The 11,292-nt window shown below is 45.0% G+C and overlaps 1 long non-coding RNA gene and 1 pseudogene across 1 annotated transcript; both read left to right on the forward strand.

The window, feature by feature from the left end:
- The first annotated feature begins 1,334 nt into the window (after positions 1 to 1,334).
- On the forward strand, positions 1,335 to 2,354 carry LOC126587773 (uncharacterized). The gene is made up of 3 exons (XR_007611220.1): positions 1,335 to 1,592; positions 1,677 to 1,774; positions 1,950 to 2,354. It is a non-coding gene; the product is annotated as an uncharacterized LOC126587773 (long non-coding RNA).
- A 720-nt stretch (positions 2,355 to 3,074) lies between these two features.
- On the forward strand, positions 3,075 to 5,433 carry LOC126587766 (uncharacterized; annotated as a pseudogene).
- The last annotated feature ends 5,859 nt before the right edge of the window (positions 5,434 to 11,292 follow it).

Consider the following 11,292-nt stretch of genomic DNA (forward strand, 5'->3'; position numbering starts at 1 on the left):
TCTCTGAGCAGCCCAGCTTTTGAGAAAGCAAACGCCTCTTCGATTTCTGAAGCTCCGTCGAGTGCAGATTTTTATAGAGGCTGGCATTAAGTTCCACAGCACACTTGAATCTCTACCAGTAGAAGCTCATTTCTTGCACTTCTAAGATCTTGATTTGTCTGACCTCTTCCCTCTTCAACACATTTGAAAATGTCTGGACCCTCCGACCGTCGTTTTGACTTGAACCTTGGAGAAGAGACAGCCACGCCTTCTCCAGACAACATATGGCGCCCATCCTTCATATCCCCTACTGGTCCTCTTACCGTTGGGGATTCTGTGATGAAGAATGATATGACCGCTGCAGTGGTGGCCAGGAACCTTCTCACTCCCAAAGATAACAGACTACTTTCCAAACGGTCTGATGAGTTGGCTGTTAAGGACTCTCTGGCTCTTAGTGTTCAGTGTGCAGGTTCTGTGTCTAATATGGCCCAACGCCTATTTGCTATAACCCGCCAAGTTGAATCATTGGCTGCTGAAGTGATGAGTCTCAAACAGGAGATTAGAGGGCTCAAGCATGAGAATAAGCAGTTGCACCGGCTCGCCCATGACTATGCTACAAACATGAAGAGGAAGCTTGACCAGATGAAGGAATCTGATGGTAAGGTTTTACTTGATCATCAGCGGTTTGTGGGTTTGTTCCAAAGGCATTTATTGCCTTCGTCCTCTGGGGCTGTACCTGGTAATGAAGCTTCAAATGATAAACCTCCAATGCCTCCTCTTTCTGGGGTTTTGTCAAGTACTGAGGCTCCGGATAACCACCCTCCGGTGCTTTCTCTTTCTGGGGCTCTACTGACTGCTGAGACTTCCCCTAAGCAACCTTTGTGAAGGCTCCCTTTTGTTTGTTTATTTTGACTCATGTATATGTACATATTTGTGGCTTATCGAAAATATTAATAAATAAGTTTTGCTTCATTTCAACATATTGTGTTAAATACACCAAAGCCTTCTTCATAAAGTTCTTTGAATTTTTGCTTCTGTTGAAACCTGTATTGTTGAAGCTTTGTGAGTGAAGCATGTAGTTTGAGGTAGTGTTCCCTTAATTTCCCGAGTGAGGAAAACTTCTCGGTTGGAGACTTGAAAAATCCAAGTCATTGAGTGGTTGTGAGACTGCCGAGTATCAAGGTGCAGTAGCATATGGTGGGAGTCCCCCAAGTCTTCAGGCGAAGAGAGTTGCCGAATGAGGTGTCTAGCTAGTAGTCAATGTCATGAGTAGGAAAACTTCACTTGTTTCTTTTCGAAGTGGTAACCCAGGGCTCTTTCTTCATATATTGTTTTTTTGTCATGATTTTGGAGGATGGGTGTATTCGACTCCAATGAGGGGTAGGGTATGACTCATTATCATGTGCCATGATTTTGTCTTCCTTTAGCTTTTCTTTTGCTTTGCTTTACCATTTTTGCTTTCCTTTAGTCTGCCTTTAGCTTTTCTTCAATATAACACCATTTTCTGTGGCTCAGATCGCAAAACCATCTTCATGAAAGTTGTTCCTTAGCTCGTGAACTACAACATATCCGAATTGGAGATCCATCGGAGCAGTACAACTCCAGAAATTCAGGTATGATGAGTGATTGCTCGTCATTTGTATATCAACGCGTCAGACTTGTTGTGAGCTTCAAAAACTCCATTTTCTCTTGCTCAGATCAACATACTTTCTTCATCAAAGTTGTTCCTTAACTTGTGAACTACAACATATACAAAATTGAGATCCCTCGGAGCTGTATAACTCAAGAAATTCAGGTATGATGAATGACTGGTTATTATTTTTCTGTCAACCCGTCAGATTTGTTGTGAGCTTCGAAACTCCATTTTCTATTGTTCAGATCAGCATGCTTTCTTCATTGAAGTTGTTCCTCATCGTTTCTTTCATAACATATCAAAAATTCAGAATGAACTAATGGTTAAATATTTCCAGATCTTCGAAACATCACAGCAGCTTCGAAATCTGCAAGAATCCGACTGTCATGTTTGGAGCTTCAACACTTTAATTTCCGTCACTCAAACAGAAATGGTTCCTTCTTGAAAGTTGTTCATATGCTCAAAAACTATAGGGTGTCCAAAATTCAGCTCCATTGGAGAAGAGCAGAGGTTGCAGAAATTTGATAGATGAAAGGAGGCGGAAGAGGGAGAGAGAGAAAAAGTCTCTTGGGTTGGATTTCTATTTTGGGGCAGATTCCAATTTTTGTAGCACCTTCATTATTGATGAATTGCTTGTACTTTTGTCCATTAAGAAACCTGGGACTTTGGCTTGTTGTTGGATCTATTATAATATGTTTGGGAACATATATAAGTGAATAAATAAGAAGGAAGATTTTGGGCCCTTGTGGGTGTAAAACAAAAAATGTTTATGTTTACCCAAGTGTTTTTGTACAAGTTCAAGGGCATCTTGGGTTTTGTGAACAAAATTTGTTTATTTGGAGCAAGGTTTTGTGTTGAAGCTTTGTAGGTGAAGCTTTGGTGTTGAAGCTTTCTAGGTGAAGCTTTGATGGTGAAGCTTTGTAGATGAAGCTTTGTAGATGAAGCTTTCTAGGTGAAGCTTTGATGGTGAAGCTTTGATGGTGAAAGTATGTAGAGGGAGCTTTCTAGGTGAAGCTTTTTTAGGTGAAGCTTTTGGGGTGAAGTTTTTTGGGTGAAGCTTTGTGGGTGAAGCTTTTTAGGTGAAGCTTTGTGGGTGAAGCTTTTTAGGTGAAGCTTTTTGGATGAAGCTTTTTGGGTGAAGTTTTGGAGGTGAAGCTTTTCGGGTGAAGCTTTTTGGATGAAGCTGTTTTTTTTTTTTTTTTTTTTTTTTTTCTTTTTTTGGCGCTTGACACGGTCTTCATTTGCTTGTTTTGTAGTGACTGTGGAAGACGGATTGCTTTCTGATTGAGAAGGGTTCCAGCATCGCTTTGCACCATCTTCATGTGGGTAATATAGGAACTTCCTTATGTTTTGATCATGCATGTAGTGATAGAATTTGTTTCTTCTTATTGTAGATGTCAGAGCCTGGAAGTTCTAGTGATGAGGGCTCTTCTAGCTTTAGCTCTAAGTCTGAGTTTGCAATGTCGGAGTCTTCAGGGTCTTTGTTAGAGTCCTGTACTAGAGAAACATTGGATGATCTTCCCAACCGTCAAACTTTAGCTATTGCTAGTTCTTCCTCCATGGCGTTGGGTGAGGGGGTTGTTTTTGATGCCATACCCATAGTTCGCTCTGAGTTCACAGCAGACCATCTAAAGAATAACTTGTTAGATAATGAGAAGCAGGTTGAGGCGCTAAGGCAGTCATGTAATATCCCTCGTAGTGTAGGGATACGTTTGGTACATGATGAAGAATGGCCTTCTGAGCCTCCCCAGGGTCATGTTATGTTCTACACCCAGATATTACTGACTTTAGGGGTGAGACTACCTTTACATCCGTGGTTGCAAAAGATGTTATCTTTGATCGGATATGCACCTGGGCAACTCAATCCTGGTTTCTGGGATACTTTGATTGGATTTTATATCATTTGGATGGAGTGTGGGTTGTGTGAGCCTTCCTTCCATCAGTGGCGTTACTGTTACAAGATGCGCCCAGCAAAATCATGCACTGGTTATGCCGAGTGTGCATGTCGGAGTGAGAGAGAGCGTATTGTGTATGGTAAGAAAAAGGCATACTACACATGGAAAAATCGTTGGTGCTTTCTGTATAATGATTGGGAGTATGATAAGGGTGTCACGCCTGAGCGACGTGTGCTTACTCACTTCCAGACTGTAGGTTGTAACGTATCAACCGTTCGTACTATTTGCTATTTGTTGTGGTCTTTTCTTGCTTCTAACACTTTGCTTCATGTAGTGACGCGGGGCACCATCAAACTGTTTGGGCAGGAGCTATCTGACATAGAGAAGGTGTTGAGGGTGCCCAAAGAGGATAGACACTTAAGCAAGCTACGACCCTTATTTCGTCGGTACGGTTTCCAACCCTTAGTTTCCGAGAGCCAGGGACGATCGAGTAAGTTGTATCCTTCATGTAAACTTTGCTCTTTTCCTTACTTTATTTGGAAAGTTGTATTTCTTATTTTGATTTTCCTTATGCAGTGGAGAAGGTAAGCAAGAAAACAGGGACTAGCACCCATAAAAGGAAAGCACCAGTGTTAGTTCCTTCGGAAGACATCCTACCGCATAAGAAAATTCATAAGTTCTGAGGGGAACCATCCGTTAGACCTAAGTCCCAAGATGGGGTCCTTAAGGGGCCTGCCTTTAGGAAGACTGGAGTCGAGGCCGTTGAAAATGCTGCTGCCGTAGTTGCAGGAGAAGGGAGCCGACTGTTGCCTCATCCTCTTACTATGGAGCACACTGTCCAGGAAAGTGATCCTGGTTCCCGCCATGAGGGGAAAGGCAAGGAAAGAGCTGGCAGTGTCCCGTGGAAGGACTTGAGGGTTGCCACGCGGCCAAAGGATTTTGGGGATATCAACAATTGCTTGGCAGGGCGTCGATTCGCCTTCGATGAGCTCGGAGAGCCCTTAGCTAAGGATGAATCGGATTGCGACCGGATGTTGAAGCTGTCTTCATATGTGAGTGTTACTTTGTCATTTCCTTACTTTTTCCTCTTTATTATCATTATTTAGGTAGTGATGATCGTCTTGCCATGCAGGTCATGGCCGAGTATCACGACAGACTGCAAGAGGTTGAGCGGTACAAGGCAAAACTGAAGGAGAATAAGCAGCTTGTGGACGAGGCCCGAAGGAATAAGGGACTTTTGACTCAGGCTCTCCAACTGAAGGACGAAACCATGGAGAGCTTGAAAAGGCGAAATGGTGAGAACCTAAGGCTTAAGAAATTGCTTGAGGCAACTAAAAAACAGTTGGAGGTAGCTACCTTGGAGGTATCCAAGGTTAGGGGAGAATTGGATGGTGCCTTAGTTGAGATTTCTGATCTGGAGAAGAGCATTCCAACTGAAAGGGAGGCTGCTGTGCAAGAATACTTAAGTTCTTCGACCTTTCATCTTGCTATTAAACCCTACTGTGCTCAAGAAGCTCGCTTTGAAAAAAGGAAATGGATGGCCGTCCTTGATCGTTATGATGATGAGAGCATTCTTCGAAAATACCACGAAGATATAGATGAGCATCATCGAAAGGGCGAGACATTTGTCCTTGCTGTTGATCCTAGCAGCGAAGATGAGTCTGATAATGAAGGTAGTGCTGATGCACAGACTCAGCATGGTGAAGAGGATCTTGGGGATGCAGAGGATGATGGTAGGACGCGGAGTGATACTGCCAGGGGTTCGGCTTCAGATGAGAATGAATAGCAGTGTCTTTACTATCTGCATGTATTCTGGATGTAGTAGTCTGATGTGTGTATAACATGTGCCCATGTTATAAGCTTGAGAGTTTTGGATTTTAGGTGTTTATGAGTGTTTGCACTATTATTAATGCATGTTTGGCTATGTATGAATAGATCCATTGTTTGGATATAAGCCATTGTTTGGTTGTTCCTTTCTTTGTATAGTCTTGTCGACATATACTTAGATTTTGTTTCGTGTTGGATATATCTGCTTTGAGGTTTCAACACTTGAGTGTTCCATTGCTAGGAATGTAAAAGAGTGAGGGCTGAGTTGGCTAAATTACCTCTTTATTGAATTCATTGCCAAATGGCCTTCATTACATAGGATGCCGAACGGCTATAGCTCAACACTTGTACATCGTGAGTCTATTTGTAGTAGTACTTCAAGTGATCAGCGTTCCATGGATGGCCAAGGGTCTTGCCATCGGAGCTTCTAAGTGTGTAAGAGCCAGGGCGACTGATGCCAATGACTTCATACGGTCCATCCCAGTTTGGACTAAGTGTGCCTTCACTCGGGACTCTGTCGCAGAGTAATCTTTTCTTTAAGACCCAGTCTCCTATTTTGAAAGAACGAGGCTTGACCCTAGAGTCATAATAGTTGGAGATGCGCTGCTTGTAGGCGACATTCCTCAAGTGAGCTTGGTTTCTGTGTTCCTCGACTAAATCCAAGTTGAGGGTGAGTTGTTTGTCATTTTCACTTTGAATGTAGTTCTGGACTCGGAATGTTGCTTGCTCGAGCTCAACAGGGACAACCGCCTCTGTGCCAAAGGCAAGTGAGAATGGAGTTTCTCCTGTTGAAGTCCGATATGAAGTGCGATATGACCAAAGAACTTGGGGTACAAATTCTGGCCAACAGCCTTTAGCTTTGTCCAAGCTGGTTTTCAAAGTGCGCTTGATTATTTTGTTGATGGCCTCAACTTGTCCATTAGACTGGGGATGAGCTGGAGAGGCAAAGCATAAGTTGATGTTGAACTTAGAGCAGAACAACCTGAACTTCTTGTTGTCAAACTGTCGCCCATTGTCAGTGACTATCGCATTGGGAATGCCGAATCTACAAAGGATGTTCTTCCACACGAAGTCTTATATCTTTGCCTCAGTAATGGTTGCCAAGGGTTCTACTTCGGCCCACTTTGTGAAGTAGTCCACTGCAACGACTGCGTAACAGACTTTGCCCTTCCCTGCCGGCATTGGGCCGATCAAATCAAGTCCCCACTGGGCGAAGGGCCAAGGGCTGATCATAGGAGTAAGAGGCTCTGGAGGGGAATGAGGAATAGTTGCATATCGTTGACATTTGTCACATGAGCGGGATACTTTGATGGCATCCTGGTGGAGTGTTGGCCAGTAATATCCTTGGCGAAAAGTCTTGTGTGCTAGGGACCGAGATCCAGCATGATCTCCAAAGACTCCCTCATGTATTTCCCGAAGGACGATTTCCGCCTCGGCAGGCGTAAGACACCTTAAGTATGGCAGGCTAAAACCTCGCTTATAGAGTTGATCATTGATGATCAGGTAGCGGGTAGACTTGTATCGAATTTGCTTAGCCTGGACTTTATCATTTGGGAGGGTGCCATGAGCAAGGAAATTATAGATCGGGGTGATCCAACTATCCCCCTGTTGTAAGTTGCATACTTCTGCGGCCATGGTGCTTGGTATTGCCAACAGTTCGACATGAATTTTTCTTCCAATCTTGTCTTCCACAGCTGAGGCGAGGCGAGCCAGGGCGTCTGCATGACTGTTTGCCGCTCGAGGAACTTGGGTGATCTGGTAGTGGAAGTGCTTGAGCAAAAGTTGTGTTTGCGCAAGATATGCTGCCATGGAGCTGTCCTTAGCATCAAAGTTGTTGGTAACCTGGTTGACCACTAATTGGGAGTCACTGAAAATATCAATTTGTTTAACCCCGAGGTGTTTGGCCAAACGTAATCCTGCTAGAAGGGCTTCATACTCGGCCTCATTGTTTGATGCCTTGAATTTGAAACGAAGAGCATACTCCATTGCTACTTTGTCGGGCGTAGTTAAGACTAGTCCCGCTCCACAGCCCTGTTGGTTGGATGAGCCATCAACATACAGACTCCATGCTGAGGTCGTTGATTCTACTTTCTGAGCTTCCGATGGTAATGAAGCTACTGCTTCAGGTGTAGAAGCAATGTCAACAGGATATGTGAAGTCGGCGATGAAATCTGCTACTGCTTGACCTTTTTCGGCTGGTTTTGGTTGGTAGGAGATGTCAAACTCACCCAATGCTATCGCCCATTTGATCATTCGTCCAGACGTGTCAGGACTCTGGAGTATCTGTCGAAGAGGGTGATTGGTAAGCACGATGATGGCGTGTGCTTGGAAATAAGGGCGAAGTTTCAGAGCAGACATGACCAATGCTAGAGCTAATTTCTCAATGTTGGAGTATCGTGTCTCCGCATCTTGTAGGGCCTTGCTAGCGTAGTAGACGGGCCGTTCGACACCACTGTCCATTCGAATAAGAACAGAACTGACTGCTGAAGCCGAAACCGATAGATAGATGATGAGAGTGTCACCAACTTCTGGTTTGGAGAGCAGAGGGGCTTTACTCATGTACTCTTTGAGGTTCCTGAATGCCTTGGCACATTCCTCCGTCCATGTAATGTACTTCTTATTTCCCTTGAGTGCTTTGAAGAAAGGAGCACATCTGTCTGTGGCCTTAGAGATGAATCTGGTTAAGGCTGCCACCTTGCCAGTAAGGCTTTGGATGTCTTTTGAAGTTATTGGCTCTTTCATGTCGAGGATTGCTTTGATCTTTTCAGGGTTAGCTTCAATGCCTCGTTGGCTAATCATGAAGCCTAAGAATTTGCCAGAGCCCACGCCGAAGGCACATTTGTTAGGGTTCAACCTCATTCGATACCTCTTTAGAATGGTGAAAGTTTCAGATAGGTTGGTGATGTGTTGGTCAGCATGTTTGCTTTTGACTAGCATATCATCAACGTAAACTTCCATGTTCTTCCCAATTTGTTCGGCGAACATTGAATTGACCAGTCTCTGATAAGTTGCTCCTACATTCTTTAGGCCGAAAGGCATGACTTTATAGCAATATAGTCCCCTGTCAGTAGTGAAGGCCGTGTGTTCTTGGTCTGAGGGGTTCATGAGGATTTGGTTGTATCCTGAATAAGCGTCCATAAAGCTCAAGAGCTCACACCCTGCCGTAGAGTCTATAAGCCTGTCAATAAGAGGAAGAGGGAAACTATCTTTCGGACACCCTTTGTTTAGGTCGGTGTAGTCAACACACATCCTCCACAAGACCTTTTGAAGCGAAAGACTTTCTTTGGTCGGATTTTTCCTAACAAGGACCACATTTGCTACCCATGTCGGGTAATTGACTTCGCGGACAAAGCCTATGCCTTTGAGTTTTTCAACTTTTGCTTTCATTGCCTCGTATCGTTCAGCGTCATAAGATCTTCGCTTCTGTCTCACCGGCTTGATCTTGGGGTCAATACTCAAACGATGACAGATGACATCGGGAGAGATGCCTAGCATGTCCTCGTATGACCAGGCGAAGACTTCAGTGTTCTCTTTCAAAAAAGATATCAATGCTAACCGAAGGGATGGTGACAATGTGGTGCCAATATTCACCATGCGGTCTGGATGATCTCTTGAGATAGGTACCTTCTCCAACTCTTCAGCAGGTTGGGCTTGCTGGGTGAAAGAGTCATCTCGAGGATCATCGGGTTGATTGTTGCTATCAGGAAGATCCAAGTTCGCTTCATCTAGGCTGGTCTTTGTGACTTGGTCATGTACAGACAGGGTTTCCTTGGGTCCGGGCAAGTGTTGTTGCTTAACTGAAGTGTTGTAACATGATCGTGCACTAAGCTGATCTCCTCTGATGTAGCCGTTGCCATGTGGGGTTGGAAATTTCATCAACAGCATATGTGTGGATACCATAGCCTTGAGATCATTGATGCCTGTGCGCCCAAAGATGACATTGTATGCCGTTGGGCAGTCAACCACTAGGAAGTTAGTGGTAATGGTAGCCGTGTAAGGGCCTGTACCAATAGTAAAGGGTAAATGTATGCTCCCTAAGGGTTGCACGATATCACCGGAGAAGCTTATCAGAGGAGAAATCGAGCGATCGAGCAAGTGTTCAGCTACACTGAGTGCCCTGAAAGCTTCGGCAAACATGATATTGACCGAAGCCCCTGTGTCTACGAGGATTCGTCGAACATCAAAGTTGGCTATGTGAGCCTCCACGATCAATGGGTCGTTATGAGGGTAGATGATGCCTCTTTCTTCCTCAGGGTAGAAACATATCGGATCCCAGTTAGGCTTTTGATACTTCCCTCCCCTGATGTCTTCCACGTGAAACACTCGGTGACCAGGCCTCAGAATTCGTTCACTGTTTTTCATGGCCCTATTGGAAGATTCAGATATGGGTGTGCCGCCGCTTATGGAATATATGACATTCACCTGGCGTTGGTTACGGTTATCCCTTTGAAGGTGAAGAAGGAATTGATCAATTTTTCCTTCTCGTGCCAAAGCTTCAATACGATCACGGAGGATGATACATTTCTCGCTATCATGGCCGTTATGCTCATGGTAGCAACAAAACATGCCCGCGTTATTCGGGGGCGTGTAATCTGGGTGCCTCGGCTTTGGCTTTGGTATCAGGTGAGCTATGCTGGGGTAAATGGCCGCGCATGTGGCATTCAAGGGCGTGTATGTCTCATACCTTGGGGTAGGGGGTATCTTGACGCGGGTTTGACCCACTGCATTGACTGCCTGGGGGCGAGCGTTATTGTGGCGATACCCTTGGTTATCGGGATAGTGTCCCTTACTCTTTTTACTGAAAGGAGAGTGGTGAGGATGGAAATCCTTCCTCTTGCCTTGAAATTGATATGTCTGTTGATTCGGTGAAGCATTATGCAAGGCATGGGGAGGTGCCACTGCTGTTTGGAAAGTCGAGGTCTTCTCATTTAGGTGAGTCTGGCTTCCACCTCCCACTTGTTGATAAAGGATGGTTGTAGGGGGTTTCTCCTGATATGTCTTTGCCTCGGCGGAGGCATGGTTATAAGCCTGCGCCATCACCTCAGAGTAAGTCTTCCAAGTATTGGCATTGATCATGTATTTAAAGAAACAATCACGTAGGCATGCCGTGAAGGCTTTGAGGGCAGTCTTGTCGTCTGCCTCGGCACACCGGGAGTATTCATGGCTGAAGCGACCAGCATACATACGTAATGACTCGTCTGGCTTCTGGCGGATAGTGTACAAGTCATCTGCAGAGTGCAAGCGATCGGTTTGGAAAATGTGTTGGGAAACAAATAGTTTCCTCAATTCCTCAAATGAGTCTATCGTCTCAAGTGTAAGACGACAATACCAATTTAGAGCTCCACCAGAGAGGGTGGAGGGGAAGAGAAGACATCGCTCTTCGTCGGTGTGCATCCGGTATGCCATGGTGGACTCAAAGAGGTTAAGGTGCTCAATCGGGTCCTCTTTTCCAGTATAAAGTTGCAAGCCAAGCTTTTGCTTTGTCTTTGCTTGAAGGGGGGTGTTGAGGATCCTCCTTGTAAGAGGGCCAGGCCTGGGTTGGTTCCAGTCAGGTATTTCAGCCTGACGTTCAGCCTTCAACTTGTTTACTTCCTCAAGAAGTTGTAGGACAAGGGGGTCCTGAGCGGAGTTATGTGTCACTGGAGCTTTCTTTCGTAAATCTCCATCTCCTATTGGAATTAGGAAGGTTTGATCAAGGGCATGTGATTTTTCCCTGGACTCGTTGTACTGGCTTCCAGGGTATGTCTGTCGGAACACCTCTGAGTCCCCTGTACCCTCATGTCTCTCTAGGACTTGTTGCCCCTTCCCCAAATTGGTGGCCGGCTTGGGCCGTGGCAGGGGACCGAGTCTCTCAGAAATCCTTGGGTCATTAATCTTTGAGCTTATATGGATGGAATTCTCTCGACGTTGCTTCAGGAAATCCCGACAATCGCGAAAGACGGCTTTCGATCCTTCTGC

The sequence above is a fragment of the Malus sylvestris genome, chromosome 10 (genome assembly GCF_916048215.2).
Source record: "Malus sylvestris chromosome 10, drMalSylv7.2, whole genome shotgun sequence".
Taxonomy (NCBI): Eukaryota; Viridiplantae; Streptophyta; class Magnoliopsida; order Rosales; family Rosaceae; genus Malus; species Malus sylvestris.